Raw genomic sequence first — 24,489 nt, 5'->3', positions numbered from 1 at the left:
GGATGTTCCTCATTTTTGATTTGTCTGATTATTTCCTCTTGATATCCAATTATTTACTTTGGTTCCTCTTTCCCCTGAATTTCCTGTAAACAATAAGTTGGGTCTTAAACGGGGGTTGACCCACTATGACTCTGGGACCAAATCTAATCTACTGCTTATTTTTATAAATAAAGTTTGATTGGCACATAGCCATACCCATTTGCTTATATACTGACAGAGCTGAGAAGTTGTGACAGAGACAGGGTGGCCCACACAGCCTAAAATAATTATGATCTAACTCTTTCCAAATAAAATTTGCCAACTCATCAACTAAGAAATTGATTAGGTTCAGGTAAAATATTTTGGCACCAAGGTGATGTACTTCATATTATACCATCATGAGGCACACCGTCAAGTTGCCCCACTGTTGTGATACTAAATCAGTAGACTTGGTTAAGGTAGTGACAGCCAGCTCCCTCCATTGTAAAGGCATATTTTTCCCCTTTTAATTTAGTAATTCATAGAGTTATATTTGGTTCTGTGTAAACGTCCGATTTTCTGAAAAATCCTTTACCTAAAAGTTTCACCATCCATTGATGATCTTGAATTATTATATTAAGAAATAAAAAATGTTATTTTCCAAATCTATCATTTCTTTAGCATTTATTAGCTGACACAATAAAATAGCCTAAACTCACCCTATAATTTCCCCAGACCTGGAATCAGTCATTTGTTTCCCAGTTGGTCCAGGTTCCTTTAGGTGGGAAATAACATCTAGAAATCAATATCTAGATACTAGGTACACTCATTGCCACTGGAGTGTCATTGTTTCTAGGCCCTTACTGTGATGCTTTCTAGAGAGAGAAAAATGTTCATTTTATATTTAATATTAGTTTTGAAATTTTCATTTAATATTGGTATTTTTCTTTTATACTGAGTCCTAGTCCTGTTAATATTAATATGTCAATTTATATGTTTTATTCTACTGCAAATTTAAAATATTTCAAAGTCTCAATACCAGTGTTACCATTAATAATAAACCTAAAGAGTGAAGTTTAGGATTTCTTTCCAGTACTTTTTCCCTAATAATATATCCAAATAACATATACAGAGTACTGTTGTCTTTCATTTGTTACTTTTTCTTTTTTGGAGACAGGGTCTCACTCTGTCACCCAGGCATTATGATCTTGGCTCACTGCAACCTCCACGTCCCAGGCTCAAGTACCCTCCCACCTCAGCCTTCTGAGGAGCTGGAACTACAGGTATATGCCACCAACCCTGGCTAATGTTTTTGTATTTTTTGTAGACACGGGGTTTCACCATGCTGCCCAGGCCGCTCTGGAACTCCTGAATGTAAGCAATCCACCCATCTTGGCTTCCTAAATTGCTGGGATTACAGGTGTGAGCCACCAAGCCTGGCCCAGAGTTTTCAAGTTAGTTAAAATAGTTTTTTTCCTCATGTGGTTATATTGTCTTAGTTGGGAGGGGTTATGAAAAACATTTTTAGGACAATTGGGGAAATTTGAATATGGCTAGATACTAATAGATATTATGGAATTACCATTCATTTTCTTAGGTATCACAATGGTATCGTGGTTAAGTAGGTAATTGTCCTTATTCTCAGCTAATTCATGTCAACATAGTGATAAAGTGTCATGATGTCTGCAACTTTCTTTCAAATGGCATGGCAAAACAAAGTGTGTGTGTGTGTGTGTGTGTGTGTGTGTGTGTGTGTGTGCATATATAGAGAGAGAAAGAGTACAAACGATGAAGCAAATTGGGCAAAATATTAAAAATTAGAAAAACTGGGTAGAAATTATTTGCACTATTCTTATAACTCTTCCTTAGCTTGAAATTTTATCAATAATTAAAATTTAGAGAAAAGGGTGGGAGAGAAAGAAAAATATTATCACTGTTCCATGTGAATTTTTTACAGTGTTCCATACACATACACACAAACATTTTCCCACTTTGGGCAAAATTAATTAATGTATGTATCCTGGGGAAAGAAGCTTATAAGTTTGCTCTGTTTTAGCAGAAGGGTCAGACCATACATAAGGCTCTGAGTGTTACCCTGTGGAAGTGAATAGGCAGAAAGGAATGTAATCAGATGAGAATGGTGTCTTAGGTTTAACAGAATGTCAAGTTTTCTCAGCTTTCCTTCATTTCAGTTCAGTTTTTCTAAAGGTGAGATAGAACCCAAGTATTTAAGAATATTTTGCTTTTAAGCAGCAATACTAATGTTCCCCACGTCTTCCACCATCCTGCTAGACCTGGGATTAGTATACGTTTTATGGAAAGGGTGCCGAAGAATAAATATTTCAGGCCGGCAGGCCATCCAGTCTCTGTTGGCATCTATTCAACTCCGTCATTGCAGCACATGAAAGCAGCCAGAGACAAATAAACTCGGCTCTGTTCCAACAAAACTTTACTTATGGACACAGAAATTTTAATTTCATTTAATTTCTACACAACACAAATTCTTTTTTATCTTCTTTTTTCAACCATTTAAACACGCAAAAACACATTCTTAGCTTGCAGGCAATACAAAAAACAGGCAGAGGGCCAGATATGGACTAACCCAGAGAACAAAAGGGAAAACTTACAATTGAATCTTTGTGTTAGCAGTCCTTTAGCTGCCTAGCTTAACTTTGGTGAAGGAAAGGGGCTCTCTTGGATGGTGCGACAGGTTTGAGCAGCACTATACTCTTAAGCCATTGAGCAGAGAGCAGGAGACTCCTCTGAGACCTCGAAGATTAAAGAAGTCCATGAGCTGCTCTAAGTAGGGAGGCTTGCTTCTAGTTTGCAATCAGCGTGATTGAAGGAGTCATAATGAAGGTAATGGTAACTGGAATCTTGGTCTGTTAGTCCAGAATCTACTCAGAGTTGGAGAGCAATGTCTTATTTGCTCCCTTCTGCAAGTGAAGCCACCTTACCCACTATCTGTGCTTTGAGGCCTTTACCTTGACAGGTCAATCTCATGTTAATATATCTGTGCAGTACAATGGGTTTGCTTTCAGATACGAACTTGTCTTATTTAAATAAATATATATTAGATACTGATACAAATAACTTCCTAAGCAATAAGCTTTATTTGTAATAATTTATATCCTTTAACTATAATGCCATAGTGATCCTGAACCACGACGTGTGGGCATCATTACTGTGGTGTCCTCTGGCCAGTGAGGATTTTCCTCCTAAACGCTCCTCCACTAAAATGGCAAATGAGTTGAAAGCATACTCCCTCCAAAAAGAACTCATAAAAGAAAGACCTTATAGGGATGGAGACAGATATGGGGAAAGAGAAAGATATAATATCCTCAATATTAAAAGTTTGTTAGGAGAAAGATTTACATTTGTTTCACATGGTCTCAAACAATAAAAGGAGGACCAATGTGTACCAGAGACAGATCTGAGCTTAGTATAAAAAAAGGAATAAAAAAAGGAAAAGAAAAAAAATTCTATAGCTATCGAAAGATAAAATACAATGCCCTCAAAGATAGCAAGTTCAACATCAGGAGATGGACATGTACCTAGGATGTATGAAACGTAGGAACACTTAGTAGAGAAGTGGAAGAGATTTAAACATTAAAACCATTGAGCTAGATGACTTTTAAGATTTATGATCTTTAATACTCAGGCTTGACAATTTTGAGATGGTACTCTTTCTTTTGTTTAGAACAAAAAGGCAAACATAAATAACCAAGAGACAATTCCTTATTCTTCTAGTTTAACCAGAACTAAAACAAGCGTGGTTCATTCAACCATAATAAATCAGGGCCCTACCATTTGTCTAGTAGTGGTTTATGCTAGTTATTTTCCTCTTCTCAATGAATATTTATTGAGATTGGGTTACCTACAATGTGCCAGATGCAAAGGTAGGATGGTGAAGACAGATGCAAATTCCACTTCCATAGAATTTACTAGAGTTTACTGGAGAAGATAAACATTTAACAAGTAATTACAATACAAAATGAGTGTTAAGATTGTACAGGAAAAGGGCACTATGGTGGTTTTTGATATGGGATCACAAATTATTTGATACTCCTCCTATTGAGAGTTTGGATGTAAATGCCTTATACTTGAATCTCGATGGGCCGTATAATTACTTTGACCAGTGGATAAAATAGAAGCAATACTATGTGATTTCTAAGACTAAGTCATGAAAGCTTTAAGGCTTCCGCCTTTTTTGATGGAAGACAAGCTCCTGGAGCTCAGAGGCATTATATAGGAAGTCTGGCTCCTCTGAGGCCACTATGCTTTGAAGAAGCCAAGCTTCATGGAGAGGCCATGCATCGCTCCAGATGACAGTTCCCAGCTACACCCAGCTTTCTAGTCATCTCAGCCCAGACGAAAGAAGTCATCAGATTATTCTCCTTGCCAGCCATTCAAGTCCTCCAAGCTCAAACTCCAGAAATTATGAAGCAGAGACAAACTATCCTCTCCATGTCCTGTCAAAATTCTTGACTTTGTCCAAATTCATCTCAATAGGCATCAGAGAAACATACACCAAGAAGACCTAACTTCGACAAGGGGCCAAAGAAGGTCTCACTGAGGAAGTCACATTTGTGCAGAGACATGAAGAACACATGAATATAATCAGCCATAGGAATGTTCTCAGTAGAAGAAACATCCATCTGAAGACCCAGTGGATCTACCAGAAACTGACAGAGCCCAGCAGTCTGGAGAGGAGTAGGAGGGGCAGGAGTCTAGCGACAAATTAAAGAGCTAAGCAGAGTCCAGCTTTGGGTATCCCATGGGCAACATTAAGGCATCTGAACTTTACTCAAAATGTGAAGAAAAACCACAGAAGGGTTTTCAGTATCTGAATGACATGACTAGCTGTGTTTGCTTTGGGACAAGGCTGAAGAAGTAGGTGTTGCGGCTGCAATTCAGGTGAGAGAGGATGGTGGCCCTATCAGGGTGATAGCAAAGGATATCGATATTCAAAAGGTAAATTTCCAGAATTTAATAAGCCCTTGGCTGTAGGAGTGGGGAGTAAGAGAGGGAAGAGTCACCTTGGGCTTCTGATTGGGCAGTGAGTACATCCTGTTGTCATTTACAGAAAAGGGAATGCTGGAGGAAGAACAGGGTGGAGAGAGTGATGAATATCTTTACCTGAGGCATGGAAAATGTGAAGTGCCAGAGAGACATCCACATAGCAAAGCCCCAGAGACAGCTGGCTAAACATTGTAGATAAGGAGGAAGTTGTAGAGAGAAATGAATATAACAGTGTGTGTTGTACTCCGGGTGCTTTATATACATCGTTTCCTTTAATTCTGCTAACAACCACTTGGGTGTGTTCAGTGACATCGGTAACTTGACTAAGGTCATAGAGGTAGGAAGCGGGAAGGTACGGATTTTAATACAGATTTTCTTACTCCACATTAAAAAAAGACAATCATAATGCCAGATGATTCTTTGTAGGTTTGGAAGGTAGCAAAATCAGCATTTGTGAATGCCACTCCAGTCAGTTTAGTGAGTGACCTAAACAGCTAACAGTATGAACATGGGTCAGAACAAGAGAAAGCTGTCCAACTGGTCCAGGTCATGATGCAGACGGCAATGCCACTTGGCCTTGATGCAGAGAGTTCACTGGTGTCCCGGTGTATTCTGGGTGACTAGAATGTCTTATAGCGCATGTCAAAACCTTTATAGGTTCTCACATAGTAGAGACCTTCAGGTTTCTGCAGCACAATCATGCCGTCTTTACAAGTTTTAAGTTTTCTTTTAAGATCTAGCTCTTTAATCACTATTGGACCCTGGTGATCATTATGATAACTATCATTTGTCAAGCAGATACATGTAGTAGGCATTGTAGTAAGTGTTTTCCATGTTTTAGTGTGTTTATCCCTCACAAGAACCATATGAGGTATGTATTTTTTTAACCTCCATTTCATAAACAAGAGTTTGGCTCCTGATCTTAAGATACCAGGTAACAATGAGACTCAGAGCTATTCTAATGAGCTGGGTGTCATCTGAGCCACCAGATGCTTCTAGGAGTGCCTAAGCAGTACCAACTTATGAAACCAATGTGGAATGGGCGTGAAGACCCAAGTAATTTACACAGACAGGCAGCTCCCACTCAGCATGCCACTCCTGCCACAGCAGCATCCCTCCTTCAACCCACACCCATAACCCCTAAGACCCCCTCTGGAGAAAGGAAAAAATGAGCCAGTTTTACAGCTGGATCTACACATGCACTGGTCCAGACAGAAGCTGAGTGCTGGGATTGATGGTACTGCTCAGAGAAGTCCCTGAAAGGGGACTGAGGAGGGAAATTTACCATGCAAATGTAATTTCAATAGGATGATTTCCATGTTCACTCTACCTGATGTAAAGAATTAGTGACTGGCTCATATTAGTACTCAACAAATAGTTTTTAACAGATGAATAAAAGATGGATTAGTAACATTTTGTGGGCAGTAGCTAATGGTTTGGCCAGTAGGTTACAGACACTGAAGGAATAAGATTGGAGGATTTGTGAAAATAAGTCTCCGAAAAATTGTTGGAATTAGTCCAGAGTGCACATGTATTGTATGGAGGTGATTTTAAAGAAGTAGGTGGGAGTCATGGCCTACTATGTGTGTATCAGTCTTCTTCTCCAGCAACCTGCCACTTGCTCAATGGGCTTACGATAAAATGCTCCTAGTGATGGGAACAGGGGCTATGGACTGCTCAACCATGTAGGTTGCTTTTATCAAGGCTAATCCGACTACTATACCTGTGAGTCCTTAGCATGGTATAATACCCTAAGGGAATCAGCCAATTTTAGCCAGTTCCAATATTTATTGCACACTTTTATCATGGAAAGGACAGAAAAAATAAATTGGATTTTCTTTCACTATACACTGTTTTTGTGCCAACTGTGTATCCATAATATCCCACAGGACATTGTTTCTTCCTAAGGAAGTCCATTTACTGTGTAAGAAGTAGAGCAATAGGCTGAAGCACAGGCATTCACCGCATCACCCGGATGCTGCTGTCCTTATAAAACGACAGATAGCCAATTGAAGACTCTGCTACAGAATGAAATGGGAAGCAGTATTTTCTGAGGTTCAATGCTGTTTTGTAAGAAGTGATTTCGCTCTGATTAGTGACCAATATATGGTGCCATTTCTCACAAAGACAGAATATGCACATAGTTGTACCATTAAATACAAGTGGGAATGGTGCTTTTCACAATAACCCCAAAGATCCTTTAATAAAATTTTGGTTCCCCATCCCCAGGACTCCAGGCTCTGCTGGTTTTACTTCTAATGCTGCCATCGGAGGACAACAATGGTTACATTGACTTAAGATCTGATGCAAATGTTTGCCTTTTGGGGTTTGTCATACCATGAAGCAAACAGACATAAAAGAAGGTTACAGTGTTGGTTGGAACAATAGACCTATCAAGGGGATATAGGAGTGCTATAATTTAATACAGGCAGGGAGAAGCAGATGAAATCCAAAGAATTCCTAAGACACCTTATGGAATTGTATGCCAGGGATAAAAGTCAACCTCTGCAAGTAAGTCCTTCAGAAATTAAGGTAGCAGTCAACCTATTAAGTAAAGAACTGCAATCAGTCAAGATGCTGGCTGAAAGCAAAGGGCATATGTAATTCACAGTAGAGAAGGGAAATTATAAATCTGAATTATGATCTTGACCATTTGCAGAAGCAAGGACCACTTACAGAAAGGTGTTCATCCTTGATCTGACACACACACACACACGAACACATACACACTTTCTGTTCACTTCCTTCACCTCCCTTTTCTATACTATTTTATATGAGGTGTTGTCATTGGTAGTGAACTTTAAAATTCCATTTACAGGTCATGGAATATCAGGATAGATCATGACAAGACGAGAGGATGATGGGACAAAAAGATATGACCTAGGGATCTTGGATTTGGAGCTGGATGCTGTCACAAATAAGACTTTAAGTTTATTCCCTTTGGGAATGAAGTGAGTACATTTTGGGTTGTAAAAGATAAAACAACAGTGTTAGGTGGAAGCAAATTTTTTGCTGTTTTAAGTATAGAAAGAAGGCTATGTGTTGATTTTTCCAACCAAAACTGTGAACTGTAGAAGGTGTTCTCTTTCTTTTTTCTCAGCTTCTGAGCCCCCTTCCTCCTTTGTAGAAATCCCCACTATAAGCGGAGGCCTGATGCATGCTTTCCCAGCCTCCTTTGCAGTTAGAGCATGAGTGTGGGACCTGAGCTCAGCCCCATGGATGCTGCACTTAGAAGCCAGTGGTGCAGAGAAGCAGGGCCTGTTGAGGAGCTGTTAGGACCCTGAGCTGGGTGGCATGACAGGAACAGGAACAAAGGCAGTGTTGCCAGCAGAGATGTCCAATGTCATGAGACCACAGAGGAGGAGGCACGCCATGGTGTCCAGTAGTCATAATTAAACTTAAGAGGATAATTCCAAAGGGAGTTGGGTTCCAAACCTGACTCTTTTCTGTCTTCCCAGATTTCATTATTCCCAACTGTTTGGTAAGCTTGGGTCTGTGGCCTAACTGATGCTTCTGTGGGTTAGTCAAATATCTTTCCAGCTGGGCACGGTGGCTCATGCCTGTAATCCCAGGCATTGGAAGGCCAAGGTGGGCAGATCATGAGGTCAGGAGATTGAGACCACGGTGAAACCCCGTCTCTACTAAAAATACAAAAAATATTAGCCAGGCGTGGTGGTGGGCACCTGTAGTCCCAGCTACTTGGGAGGCTGAGTCCACAGAATGGTGGGAACCCGGGAGGCAGAGCTTGCAGTGAGCCGAGATCATGCCACTGCACATCAGCCTGGAACAACAGAGTGAGACTTCGTCTCAAAAAAAAAAAAAAAAAAAAAAATCTTTCCACAGAAATCTTTTTACTACAAAATTTAACTAGAAAGGATTTCTGTTGCTTGTAAGCTAAAACCTTTGTAAATGCAAGGAGGATGGACTAGATGCATTGTAAGATTCCTCCCAGCTTTAAAATTATGTGACACTGTAAAACTTATGTTAGAATATATAAAGAAAATAACCCCAGATTATAAACATACTCCCTTCACTAACCTTCTAATTCTTATTTAATATCATCTGATGGCTGTATTTATGTATGTATAGATATAAATAAACATAAATGCATATTTTTATACATACATTTTTTTTTCAGGGGTAGTCCCCCAAAAGAATAAACTTCAAGTACCTGGAGTTCTATGGTATCCACCAGGGTACTGGCATATTGTAAAAGCTACCATTTTATTTCTCCCAATCCATGGCTTTATTCTCCTTCCTTCATTTAACCCATACCGAATAAGTTTCTGCCTACCTAGCCCTGCAGCTTTATAAAATCTTTGCAAAGTTTATGCCCAAAAGGTCAGTATTTCATTACTTAAAACTGCTTAGTAAAACTCCCTAAGAGGTTAGTAATAAAGACATCAATAAAGTATATAATGGTTGCCTCCATATCACTCACAAATACTGGGTGATGTACTGGAGGACACAGCATCCTTTGCTGCTGAGGAAGCTGCAAAGCATTTACCTCTGCATATAAGCGTAAAGGCTGCCAGAGAGAAAGGTCAGGTTACCCACAAAGGGATGCCCATCAGACTAACAGTGGATATCTCTGCAGAAACCCTAGAAGCCAGAAGAGAGTGAGGGCCAATATTCAACATTCTAAAAGAAAATAATTTTCAACTCAGAATATCATATCCAGCCAAACTAAGCTTCATAAGTGAAGAAGAAATAAAATCCTTTACAGACAAGCAAATGCTGAGAGATTTTGCCACCACAAGGCCTGTCTTACAAGAGTTCCTGAGGGAAGCACTAAATACAGAAAGAAAAACCAGTACCGGCCACTGCAAAAACATACCAAATTGTAGATCATCAACACCATGAAGAAACTGCATCAACTAATGGGCAAAATAACTAGCTAGCATCATAATGACAGGATCAAATTCACACATAACAATATCAACCTTAAATGTAAATGGGCTAAATGCCCCAATTAAAAAACACAGATTGGCAAATTGGATAAAAAGTCAAGACCCATTGGTGTGCTGTATTCAAGAGCCCCATCTCACATGCAAAGACACACATAGGCTCAAAATAAAGGGATGGAGGAATATTTACCAAGCAAATGGAAAGAAAAAAAAAAAAAAAGCAGGGGTTGCAATCCTAGTCTCTGATAAAACAGACTTTAAACCAACAAAGATCAAAAATGACAAAAAAGGGCATTACATAATGGTAAAGGTATCCAAGCAACAAGAAATGCGAGCTATCCTAAATATATATGCACCCCATACAGGAGCACACAGATTCATAAAGCAAGTTCTTAGAGACCTACAAAGAGACTTAGATTCCCACACAGTAATAGTGGGAGACTTTAATACCCCACTGTCAATATTAGACAGAACAATGAGAGAAAATTAACAAGGATATTCAGGACTGAACTCAGCTCTGCATCAAGCAGACCTAATAGACATCTACAGAACTCTCCACCCCAAGTCAACAGAATATGCATTCTTCTCAGCACCACATTGCACTCACTCTAAAATTGACCACAGAGTTAGAAGTAAAACACTCCTTAGCAAATGCAAAAGAACAGAAATCATAACAGTCTCTCAGACCACAGTTAAATCAAATTAGAATGCAGGATTAAGAAATTCATTCAAGGCCGGGTGCGGTGACTCATGCCTGTAATCACAGCATTTTGGGAGGCCGAGGTGGGTGGATCACGAGGTCAGGAGATCGAGACCATCCTCGCCAACATGGTGAAACCCATCTCTACTAAAAAAAAAAAAAAAAAAAAAAAAATTAGCCAGGCATGGTGGCAGGCACCCGTAGTCCCAGGTACTCAGAAGGCTGAGTCAGCAGAATGGTGTGAACCCAGGAGGCAGAGCTTGCAGTGAGCTGAGATTGCGCCACTGCACTCCAGCCTGGGTGACAGAGCAAGACTCCATCTCAAAAAAAAAAAAAAAAAAAAAAAAGTTCTTTGAAACCAATGAGAACCAAGACACAATGTACCAGAATCTCTGGGACACAGCTAAAGTAGTGTTTACAGGGAAATTTATAGCACTAAATGCCCACAGGAGAAAGCAGAAAAGATGTAAAATTGACACTCTAATATCACAATTAAAAGAACTAGAGAAGCAAGAACAAATAAATTCAAAAGCTAGCAGAATACAAGAAATAAATAAGATCAGAGCAGAACTGAAGGAGATAGAGACACAAAAAACCCTTCAAACAAAAAAAAAAAATCAATGAATCCCAGAGCTGTTTTTTTGAAAACATTAACAAAATAGATAGACTGCCAACCAGACTAATAAAGAATAAAAGAGAGAAGAATCAAATAGACACAATAGAAAATGATAAAAGGGATATCACCACTGATCCCACAGAAAAACAAACTACCATCAGAGAATACTATAAACACTCTATGCAAATAAACTAGAAAATCTAGAAGAAATCAATAAATTCTTGGACACATACACCCTCCCAAGTCTAAACCAGGGAGAAGTCAAATCCCTGAATAGACCAATAACAAGTTCTAAAGTTGAGGCAGTAATTAATAGCCTTTCAACCAAAAAATAAAAAGCCCAAGATCAGACAGATTCACAGCCAAATTCTCCCAGAGGTACAAAGAGGAGCTGGTACCATTCCTTCTGAAACTATTCCAAACAATAGAAAAAGAAGGATTCCTCCCTAACTCATTTTATGAGGCCAGTGTCATCCTGATACCAAAACCTGGCAGAGACTCAACAAAAAAGAAAATTTCAGGTCAATATCCCTGATGAACATTGATGTGAAAATCCTCAATACAATACTGGCAAATCAAATCCAGAAGCACATCAAAAAACTTATCCACCATGATCAAGTTGGCTTCATTCCTGGGATGCAAGGCTGGTTCAACATATGCAAATCAATAACTGTAATCTATCACATAAACAGAACCAATGACAAAAACCATGTGATTATCTCAACAGATGCTGAAAAGGCATTCAATAAAATTTAACACCCCTTCATGCTAAAACCCTCTCATGCTAAAAACTAGGCATTTAAGGAACATATCTCAAAATAATAAGAGCTATTTATGACAAACCCACAGCCAATAGCATACTGAATGGGAAAAAGCTGGAAGCATTCCCTTTGAAAACTGGCACAAGTCAACAATGCCCTCTCTCCCCACTCCTATTCACCATAGTATTGGAAGTTCTGGCTAGGGCAATCAGGCAAGAGAAAGAAATAAAGGGCATTCGAACAAGAAGAGATGAAGTTAAATTGTCTCTACTTGCAGATGACATGATTGTATATTTAGAAAACCCCCTCACCTCGGTCCAAAATTTCCTTAAGCTGATAAGCAAATTCAGCAAAGTCTCAGGATACAAAATCTATGTGCAAAAATCACAAGCATTCCTATACACCAATAACACACAAACAGAGAGCCAAATCATGAGTGAACTCCCATTCACAATTGCTTCAAAGAGAATAAAATACTTAGGAATACAACTTACAGGGGCCGTGAAGGACCTCTTCACGGAGAACTACAAATCACTGCTCAGCAAAATAAAAGAGGACACAAACAAATGGAAAAACATTCTATGCTCATGGATAGGAAGAATCAATATCGTCAAAATGGCCATACTGCCCAAAGTAATTTATAGATTCAGTGCTATCCCCATCAAGCTACCATTGACTTTCTTCACAGAATTGGAAAAAACTACTTTAAATTTCACACGGAACCAAAAAAGAGCTCATATAGCCAAGAAAATCCTAAGCAAAAAGAACAAAGCTAGAGGCATCACACTACCTGACTTCAAACTATACTACAAGGCTACAGTAACCAAAACAGCATGGTACTGGTACCAAAACAGATATATAGACCAATGGAACAGAACAGAGGCCTCAGAAATAACACCACACATCTGAAACCATCTGATCTTTGACAAACCTGACAAAAACAAGCAATGGGGAAATGATTCCCTATTTAATAAGTGGTGTTGGGAAAATTGGCTAGCCATATGCAGAAAACTGAAACTGGATCTCTTCCTTACACCTTATACAAAAATTAACTCAAGATGGATTAAAGACTTAAATGTAATACCTAAAACCATAAAAATCCTAGAAGAAAACCTCAGCAATACCATTCAGGACATAGGCATGGGCAAAGACTTCATGACTACAACAACAAAAGCAATGGCAACAAAAGCCAAAATTGACAAATGGGATCTAATTAAAATAAAGAGCTTCTGTACAGCAAAAGAAACTACCATCAGAGTGAACAGGCAGCCTACAGAATGGGAGAACATTTTTGCAATCTATCCATCTGACAAAGGGCTAATATCCAGAATCTACAAGGAACTTAAACAAATTTACAAGAAAAAAACAACCCTATCAAAAAGTGGGCAAAGGATATGAACAGACACTTCTTGAAAGAAGACATTTATGTGGCCAACAAACATATGAAAAAACGTTCATCATCTCTGGTCATTAGAGAAATGCAAATCAAAACCACAATGAGATACCGTCTCTTGCCAGTTAGAATGGCAATCATTAAAAAGTCAGGAAACAACAGATGCCGGAGAGGACGTGGAGAAATAGGAATGCTTTTACACTGTTGGTGGGAGTGTAAATTAGTTCAACCATTGTGGAAGACAGTGTGGCAATTCCTCAAGGATCTAGAATCAGAAATACCATTTGACCCAGCAATCCCATTACTGGGTATATACCCAATACCCAGGATTATAAATCATTCTGCTATAAAGACACATGCACGCGTATGTTTACTGAGGCACTGTTCACAATAGCAAAGACTTGGAACCAACCCAAATGTCCATCAGTGACAGACTGGATACAGAAAATGTGGCACATAAACACCATGGAATACTATGCAGCCGTAAAAAAGGATGAGTTCACGTCCTTTGCAGGGACACGGATGAAGCTAGAAACCATCATTCTCAGCAAACTAACACAGGAACAGAAAACCAAACACTACATGTTCTCACTCATAAGTGGTAGTTGAACAATGAGAACACATGGACACAGTGAAGGGAACATCACACACCGGGGCCTGTTGCAGGGTGGGGGGCTAGAGGAGGGATAGCATTAGGAGAAATACCTAATGTGGATGATGGGTTGATGGGTGCAGCAAACTACCATGGCACGTGTATACCTATGTAACCAACCTGTTCATTCTGCACGTGTATCCCAGAACTTAAAGTATAATAATAAAAAAAAGAAAGAAAACAACCTAATGCTCCAACAAAAACTTTCAAATATCTGTAGCACTAGTTATGTACCAAAATAAAAGTCTGTGTTGCTGAAGAGGAGAATTTGAGATAACTGATTCTCAAAAAGATCATAGCACCTAGATGTTCTATTTGGAATTACAGCATCTGTGGTCAATTCACTGACACATACATATGAAACAAAAATAATGGTGGGCATAAAGGGATGTAATAACGCCCATTTATACATTAAAAAACATATTCTAAAGCATTTCTGATTGTTGTCTGGCCTCTACCAGACACATACTTGCTGACATTCCATTTTATGACCCGAAGAAGTAAATGCAACAGACAGATCAACTTAGCGTACAATGAAAATCCAGCATCTCTTTAAATGAACAAAATTTCCAAAATCAAAAATCAAACTTGTAAACAACAAAGTAAAAGCAGCCTAAACTACTCAGCAAATGACATGCTTCAATTGCTTGTGGTTTAGAAGGAACCACATACGTACAGTCAACTTGATGTACAGTCATCAGGAGCTAAATCATCATCCAAGACCTCTTGAATGACCCTCAGCTGTGCCATCTCTGCCCATCTGGTGTTCCATTTGCCCACAGGCACAAGCTTGCTTGCTCATTTTCACATCAAAATGGCTATATATTGCTTTGTCCTTGAATTTCTTATCCTCTCTGTCAATCATGCTTGCTTAGCTAAGCTCCATTCGAGAGCTACTACAATCATATCCAAATAATCTGTGTATCCATGTCCCAATTTATGAACACACACACATCTCCCACAATTTGTTTTGTTACACTGAGGAGCAGGTCATAAGTACTATTATTATTATTACTGTTGGCCACCAATGAGGTTTCTTTCCATCTTTTAAGTTACTGCTAATTTGCAAAACATTTCTAATATACATATAAAATACAAAACAGTCCTATTAAGAACTATATTTGTTTAATGGTTCACAGTGATCTTTGGACTGTATCATTTGGCACATCCACTTGGAATGGGGATTTGGTTGACAGAGACTTAATGAACAAGAGCAATCCCACTAATTTTGAGAAATCTCATGCTGAGAAGCAAAAACATGACAAATGTTTGTAAAAATTTCTGGATGAAGTCACTTTACTAAACATACTCTTTAAAGATCTCAAATATTAGACTGTGAACCCACTTTAAATTTCCTTAGTGCCTTCCAATACAACATGTTGAAATTTGCACATTGTTAAGAAAAGACATGGAAAATAGAAACATCTGGCTTTGTTACTTAGAAAACGCAGTAACTGTCAATTCCCCGATGCTGGCAAGCACCTCAAAACACACACTAGATTTGCAAGGCCAATTTAGTGTTAGAAAGGCAGCAGGCTCTAGTCTCTTCCTTCCCAAATGGTCATTGACATCTTAAACTTCACATGTTTACTGTTTTACAACCAGGAAAATGCTGTTATTTGGGAAAAAATAACCTAAAATTAGTGTTTTTTGTTTGTTTGTTTGATTTTTACTGTGGAAAGCAATGTTCTCTCCACTAAACACACACACACATACACACACACACACACACACACACATACATACACATAACTGGGTTGTTAGAAAAATAACATGCAGGGAGCAAGATGGCCGAATAGGAACAGCTCCAGTCTCCAACTCCCAGCACAAGCGACACAGAAGACTGGTGATTTCTGCATTTTCAACTGAGGTACCGGGGTCATCTCACTGGGGAGTGCCGGACAATTGGTGCTGGTCAGCTGCTGCAGCCCGACCAGCGAGAGCTGAAGCAGGGCGAGGCATTGCCTCACCTGGGAAGCGCAAGGGGGAAGGGAATCCCTTTTCCTAGCCAGGGGAACTGAGACACACAACACCTGGAAAATCGGGTAACTCCCACCCCAATACTGTGCTTTAAGCAAACAGGCACACCAGGAGACTAAATGCCCACAAGAGAAAGCTGGAAAGAGCTAAAATTGACACTCTAACATCACAATTAAAAGAACTGGAGAAGCAAGAGCAAACACATTCAAAAGCTAGCAGAAGGCAAGAAATAACTAAGATCAGAGCAGAACTGAAGGAGATAGACACACAAAAAACCCTCCAAAAAATCAATGAATCCAGGAGTTGGTTTTTTGAAAAGATCAACAAAATTGACAGACCACTAGCAAGACTAATAAAGAAGAAAAGAGAGAAGAATCAAATAGACGCAATAAAAAATGATAAAGGGGATATCACCACGGACCCCACAGAAATACAAACTACCATCAGAGAATACTATAAACACCTCTACGCAAATCAACTAGAAAATCTAGAAGAAATGGATAATTTCCTGGACACTTACACTCTTCCAAGACTAAACCAGGAAGAAGTTGAATCCCTAAATAGACCAATAGCAGGCTCTGAAATTGAGGCAATAATTAATAGTCTACCAACCAAAAAAAGTCCAGGACCAGATGGATTCACAGCTGAATTCTACCAGAGGTACAAGGAGGAGCTGGTACCATTCCTTCTGAAACTATTCCAATCAATAGAAAAAGAGGGAATCCTCCCTAACTCATTTTATGAGGCCAACATCATCCTGATACCAAAGCCTGGCAGAGACACAACAAAAAAAGAGAATTTTAGACCAATATCCCTGATGAACATCGATGTAAAAATCCTCAATAAAATACTGGCAAACCGGATTCAGCAGCACATCAAAAAGCTTATCCACCATGATCAAGTGGGCTTCATCCCTGGGATGCAAGGCTGGTTCAACATTCGCAAATCAATAAACATAATACAGCATATAAACAGAACCAAAGACAAAAACCACATGATTATCTCAATAGATGCAGAAAAGGCTTTTGACAAAATTCAACAGCCCTTCATGCTAAAAACGCTCAATAAATTCGGTATTGATGGAACGTACCTCAAAATAATGAGATCTATTTATGACAAACCCACAGCCAATATCATACTGAATGGGCAAAAACTGGAAAAATTCCCTTTGAAAACTGGCACAAGACAGGGATGCCCTCTCTCACCACTCCTATTCAACATAGTGTTGGAAGTTCTGGCTAGGGCAATCAGGCAAGAGAAAGAAATAAAGGGTATCCAGTTAGGAAAAGAAAAAGTCAAATTGTCCCTGTTTGCAGATGACATGATTATATATTTAGAAAACCCCATCGTCTCTGCCCAAAATCTCCTTAAGCTGATAAGCAACTTCAGCAAAGTCTCAGGATACAAAATCAATGTGCAAAAATCACAAGCATTCTTATACACCAGTAGCAGACAAACAGAGAGCCAAATCATGAATGAACTTCCATTCACAATTGCTTCAAAGAGAATAAAATACCTAGGAGTCCAACTTACAAAGGATGTAAAGGACCTCTTCAAGGAGTACTACAAACCACTGCTCAGTGAAATAAAAGAGGACCCAAACAAATGGAAGAACATACCATGCTCATGGATAGGAAGAATCAATATCGTGAAAATGGCCATACTGCCCAAGGTTATTTATAGATTCAATGCCATCCCCATCAAGCTACCAATGAGTTTCTTCACAGAATTGGAAAAAACTGCTTTAAAGTTCATATGGAACCAAAAAAGAGCCCGCATTGCCAAGACAATCCTATTTCATAAGAACAAAGCTGGAGGCATCACACTACCTGACTTCAAACTATACTACAAGGCTACAGTAACCAAAACAGCATGGTACTGGTACCAAAACAGAGATATAGACCAGTGGAACAGAACAGAGTCCTCAGAAATAATACCACACATCTACAGCCATCTGAGCTTTGACAAACCTGAGAGAAACAAGAAATGGGGAAAGGATTCTCTATTTAATAAATGGTGCTGGGAAAATTGGCTAGCCATATGTAGAAAGCTGAAACTGGATCCTTTCCTTACTCCGTATATGAAAATTAATTCAAGATGGATTAGAGATTAAATGTTAGACCTAATACCATAAAAACCCTAGAAGAAAACCTAGGTAGTACCATTCAGGACATAGGCATGGGCAAGGACTTCATGTCTAAAACACCAAAAGCAACGGCAGCAAAAGCCAAAATTGACAGATGGGATCTCATTAAACTAAAGAGCTTCTGCACAGCAAAAGAAACTACCATCAGAGTGAACAGGCAACCTACAGAATGGGAGAAAATTTTTGCAACCTACTCATCTGACAAAGGGCTAATATCCAGAATCTACAAAGAACTCAAACAAATATACAAGAAAAAAACAAACAACCCCATCAAAAAGTGGGCAAAGGATATGAACAGACATTTCTCAAAAGAAGACTTTCATGTAGCCAACAGACACATGAAAAAATGCTCATCATCACTGGCCATCAGAGAGATGCAAATCAAAACCACAATGAGATACCATCTCACACCAGTTAGAATGGCAATCATTAAAAAGTCAGGAAACAACAGGTGCTGGAGAGGATGTGGAGAAATAGGAACACTTTTACACTGTTGGTGGGATTGTAAACTAGTTCAACCATTATGGAAAACAGTATGGTGATTCCTCAAGGATCTAGAACTAGATGTACCATATGACCCAGCCATCCCACTACTGGGTATATACCCGAAGGATTAAAATCATGCTGCTATAAAGACACATGCACACGTATGTTTATTGCGACACTATTCACAATAGCAAAGACTTGGAATCAACCCAAATGTCCATCTGTGACAGACTGGATTAAGAAAATGTGGCACATATACACCATGGAATATTATGCAGCCATAAAAAAGGATGAGTTTGCATCCTTTGTAGGGACATGGATGCAGCTGGAAACCATCATTCTTAGCAAACTATCACAAGAACAGAAAACCAAACACCGCATGTTCTCACTCATAGGTGGGAACTGAACAATGAGATCACTTGGACTCGGGAAGGGGAACATCACACATCGGGGCCTATCATGGGGGGGGGGGAGGGATTGCATTGGGAGTTATACCTGATATAAATGACGAATTGATGGGTGCTGACGAGTTGATGGGTGCAGCACACCAACATGGCATAAGTATACATATGTAACAAACCTGCACGTTATGCACATGTGCCCTAGAACTTAAAGTATAATAAAAAAAAAAGAAAGAAAAAAGAAAAATAACATGCAAAATTTTTACTTGAAGAGGTTTTCTAGAATTGATAAACTGTTCCATGAATGTAAGTTTCACCTATATGACCTCTCTGAGCTCAGTGAGGGTACTGTCTGGGAAAAGCAAAATTATGGGCATTTCTACAAAAAGTGGAATGGTCTCAAAAACCCAGTAGATGACTTTGGGCCCACACTTCAGAAAGTGTAGAAAGAACTCTAGCACAATGGTTCTTAAATTTTGCTGCACTTTAGAATTCCCTAAGAATTTCCCCAAAATGTGGGGATTAGAATTTTCCCCAGAGATATGAATTTAGTTGGTCTGGGGTCTGGCCTGGGCATCAGGAGTTTCAAAAGCTCCCCAAGTGATTCTAATGTAGCAAAGAATGGAATAACAGCTGCTCTAGTATTACATGACCATTGACTGATAAAGTTCTTAGAACCTGTAGCATCCATTTGTTGGTTGTATGCAACTTCAGTTTTTTTGGTCATGAAATGGTATCTAGAGGAACTCCTTAGCTAAGTAAATCTGCTTTTAGAAATCTTTAAAATTATCTTCTGGAGTATATTGTTAAAACATTTTTGAAGCATTAAAATTAGTACAAAGGAGGTAAAATGAGAAAAGCAAGCTATTTATTAAATTACAAGAAACAGCAATGGAGATAAGTAAATGAAAGGCCACAATTACAGTTATCCTTATTAAAGCAATAATTGGCAAATACAGAGGAAGAAGATTGTTATGTTAACTACAAGAGAGCTGAACTTCAGAAAAGTTAAAGATTGAACATTGTAATAAGCATTTTCAAAATGTCATAATGTAAAGGGGAGAAAGGCCCCTGTGCTTGGAAGAACAGTCTAATTTCTGCTTGCTTGCTCTGCAACAGTCACTGATAATAGAAAGCAGTGATGCTAAGGATATACAGCGAATGAGATATGACCCTTACATATCCTAGCTTTCTACTCCTCCCTGTGTTTAGAATCTTTCACTACCCAACATAAAGAATACTCAGTAAAGAAAGTTTCTGGGAACAGGGTAAGTGTTTAAAATCACCTGAAAACAAAATAAACATATACATCAAAGAATCACTGCAGCTGTAGAGAACTCTACACTGCAGTGACCAGGGCACCAGTACTGGTCCCAACAAGGTTAGTTAGGAAGGGCAGTCAGTGCCCTGCTGAAAAGAAAGAATAACCACTGTATGCGAAAGAGAGACAGTTTAGCTTTCAGCAGTGGTGGGGTGGGGGGAGGGGGAGAAGACTTTGGAGGACTAAGTGGCAACGTTTTGGGATGGCCAGAAAGGAACCTCGAGCATGGAGTGACAGAAACGAAATAATACAAAGAATAAACATTGTGGTAAAAAAAAAAAAGAAGACAAAGATACGTTCTTATGTCTATTTTGAAAACTCATTTGTTACCCAAAAAAACTAAAGGTATCTTCCACTTAATACTCATATTTTGATTAGTATTTTAACTTGTACACATTTTGCTATACAGTTTGCTCACCAATTTGAAGCCCATCGCAAGACAATCAATGAAACTGAATCTTAGCTGTGGCAAGCACCCCAATATCCATCAATTGTTGTGACATCAAAAATGAAATGAAAACTACTAGAAATTAGGTAATAAAAACACATATTTCAAACCTTGTAGAATATTGCCAAAATAAACAGAAAAAAAAAACTATAGCCAAATGAATTGGTTAGGAAATAAAATACATTGAAAACAAAATAACTAAAGCTTTCAATAAAGAGGCCAGAAAAAGCACAATAATATTCAGGGTTTCATTCTTTGTCTTCCTTCAGACTCCATCCCTGATGACATGAGTCATCAACTCTAACTCATGTAAATACTTCACACACATCTGTCAGCTTTTGTAGCACTTCTGCTTCCCACTGTCACTTCCTTAGTTCAGATACTTTTTCTCGAAGAGCTTACTGAAGGAAACTTATAATTGGCTTCTTGGTCACCAATTTCTACCTATTTCAAAGATAATTTCTGTGCTCACCAGAAAAAAAAAAATGATGAACTTTTCTAAAGGATGTAGTAGAAGTCTAGAACTGTAGAGCTACTTGGAAGCATGTCCCCAGGCTGGAGATTAAATTTGGTATATGTGTCAGCTCTCCTTAATAAAATTTCAATACAAAAAAACAACAACATTTCCAAGTGAAATTTGACATAAGAATAGCTAAGATATTTTTGAAAAGAATAATGAGTGAACACTTGTTCTACTAGATAGCAAAACAGAATAATTAAAACAGCATGCTATCAATGTAGAACTATAAACATAGATCAGTTTTTAATCTAATCAAGAGTCCATATGGATATAAAAGTATAATTAGAAATGTAATATATAACAAAGGTGGCATTTTAAATCAGTGAGTAAAGATGAATCATTAAATAATTGGTGTTTAGATAGTTGGCTATCAATTTAGAACAATTTAGCTCATATCACTCATTAAAATAAGTTCCAGATGGCTACAGAACTACATTTTAGAAGAAATATGAATAATATATACTATTTTAAAAGAATTAGGTAGGTTTATTTGCAGAGATACCATGTATCATTTTGAAGTTTGTGCTTTACAAAAATGATCCATGACCAGAGATCCAAATGAAGTGTGACATACAGCTTTGCCTCTGCTTGTCAAGCTGTATGCTGTGATTCAGAAGGGAGTCTTTTCCTAATTTGTCCACTTGTAGTAGGAGCAATATGCACTCTGCCACCAGAAGGAGGCACCTTTTTCTAACTAGCACAAAGGACTTATATGCCAGCAGCAACCTATAAATAGAAGTTAGTAGTAAATAGTCGATTTGTACATACATAAATGCTTTTTTTACACAAATGGTTGCTGTAGACTGAATGTGTCTGCTCAAAATTCATATGTTGAGGGCCTAACCCTCAATTTGACAGTATTTGGAGATGTAGCCCTCACAGTGGGAGTCATGCCCTTATAAGAAGAGACACTCAAGTACTTGCTGACTCTCTCTCTTCACCATGTGAAGTCACAGCAAGATGGCCCCACTCTGCAAGCCAGGAAGAGACCCCTCACCAGAACCTGACCATGCTGGCACGTTGATCTTGGGTTTCTAGCCTCCAGAATAGTGAGAAAATAAATTTCTGTTGTTCAAGTTACCCAGTCTATGATATTTTGTCATGATCGCCCAGGCTAACTAATACAGTGGTATTATATTGTTAAATGTATTGTGATTTTTGTTGCTGTTCTTAAACTTGATTTTACATAGGTACATACAAAATAGATAGCATGTATGTGTATGCATTTAAAAACAATAAAAGTAATGACTTTTAGAGAAGAGACGACATGAGGGTAGTGGTTAAGGGCACTTTTGCTTTAACTTTAATTTTTATAATAATGTCCTCATTTTTACGTTTTACTTAGAATATTTTTAAAATATTCATTTAAAATGTACCTATATATGTACTACATAAAATCTTTAAGAACAGCAACAGAAAGCACAACACTTTTTTTTTTTTTTTTTTTTTTTTTTTTGAGATGGAGTCTCGCTCTGTCATCCAGGCTGGAGTGCAATGGCATGATCTCAGCTCACTGCAACCCCAGCCTCCCAGGTTCAAGCAATTCTCCTGCCTCAGCCTCCTGAGTAGCTGGGATTGCAGGTACCTGCCACCAGGCCTGGCTTAAAAAGCACAATACATTTAATAATATAGTAACATTGTATTAGTTAGCTTGGGCCATCATGACAAAATACCATAGACTGGGTGACTTGAACAACAGAAATTTATTTATTCACTATTCTGGAGGCTAGAAGCCCGAGATCTAGGTGCCAGCATGGTCAGGTTCTGGTGAGGGCTCTCCTTCTGGCTTGAAGTGTGGCCTTCTTGCTTTAATATTTTGAGAAAAAATACGTTAGTATTTCATGATGTAAAAGTCAATTGATAGAAATCACTTATATTTAATGAATACTTACTGTGTTCCAGGCAGTGAATATGTTACATTCAATGTATCATTTGATCCTTGCAACAATCTTAAGAAGTAGATACTGTTTATATCCTCAATGTACAGATGAGGAAACTGAAGCACAGAGAAGTTAAATAACTCATCCAAAGTTCACACAGCTATAAAGGATAGAGCCAGTATTCTAATGTCAGCCAATTCTAGAGCCTTCCCTCTTAATCTCAATGGCATGTTGAGAAATAAAAATAGGGTATTAGGAGGTTAGTGGAAACTTGGGCAAAAACAATTTCGATAAAATGAAGAGGGCAAAAGACATATTCTAATAGACTGAGAAGGTAAATGTAATTAATAAAACAATTCTATGTCTTTTTTTAATGTTGAACCACATGAAATTGCCAATACTCAACCATTTTGACCTACAAAAATGGAATTTTATGTGGTTCAACCTAATATATAATTTTATTTATTAATTTTTTTTTTTTTTTTTTTTTGAGATGGAGTCTCGCTCTGTCGCCCAGGTTGGAGTGCAGTGGCGCGATCTTGGCTCACTGCAAGCTCCGCCTCCCGGGTTCATGCCATTCTCCTGCCTCAACCTCCCCAGTAGCTGGGACTACAGGTGCCCGCCACCACGCCCAGCTAATTTTTTGTATTTTTTTTTTAGCAGAGACAGGGTTTCACTGTGTTAGCCAGGATGATCTCGATCTCCTGACCTTGTGATCCGCCTGCCTCGGCCTCCCAAAGTGCTGGGATAACAGGGATGAGCCACCATGTCCCGCTGAATGTTGTTTTTAAGAAATATAATCTTAGAATTTAAAAATAGAAAAGGGAATTAAATGACAGAAGTTTTCAAACCCTCAAGGATAAGTGTGTGTGTTCTGAACACAGATCTGGAAACTGCTTCAAGCCAGCATATTTTGATATGGAAAAAAATTGTCCGTAGTTAAAATATCAAACACAAGGTTTATGAATTGTATTTCAGTAGTACAGAAAAATGTTTTAACCAATCAACCAAATTTCTTAGTGCTATGTAGTTATGAAAGAAGACAACTTCTGGTTACTATCAAAAGCAAAACCTATCAGTAATTTTGTATGTTGAACTCTATCTCCCTAAGTCACAAAACGAGGAATATACTTCTATAATATTATAAAACATTTTCTGAGAATTATATCTCTTATATATACTGACATTTTAAAGGCCTTTTTCAGTGATTTTCCATTGGCAAATAAGCATTGGACTCAATTATCTGAATCTACAGTATTTTAACATAAGAGTTGAACAAACAGATCATAGGCCCTTAA

General features: G+C 38.4%; 1 protein-coding gene and 1 long non-coding RNA gene across 4 annotated transcripts in view; one reads left to right on the top strand and one right to left on the bottom strand.

Annotated features, from left to right (window-relative positions):
• Positions 1-24,489, bottom strand: part of CCDC148 (coiled-coil domain containing 148) — a 302,348-nt gene that overhangs the window by 30,274 nt on the left and 247,585 nt on the right. The gene's annotated exons all lie outside the window — the stretch shown is intronic.
• Positions 1-24,489, top strand: part of LOC104654257 — a 71,892-nt gene that overhangs the window by 35,616 nt on the left and 11,787 nt on the right. Inside the window, exon 4 of the long non-coding RNA XR_746806.1 lies at positions 7,210-7,343. This is a non-coding gene — a long non-coding RNA (uncharacterized LOC104654257). The remainder of the gene's footprint in view (positions 1-7,209; positions 7,344-24,489) is intronic.

This window comes from Rhinopithecus roxellana, chromosome 14 (genome assembly GCF_007565055.1).
Source record: "Rhinopithecus roxellana isolate Shanxi Qingling chromosome 14, ASM756505v1, whole genome shotgun sequence".
Classification (NCBI taxonomy): domain Eukaryota; kingdom Metazoa; phylum Chordata; class Mammalia; order Primates; family Cercopithecidae; genus Rhinopithecus; species Rhinopithecus roxellana.
This window is presented reverse-complemented; position numbering and strand designations above follow the sequence as displayed.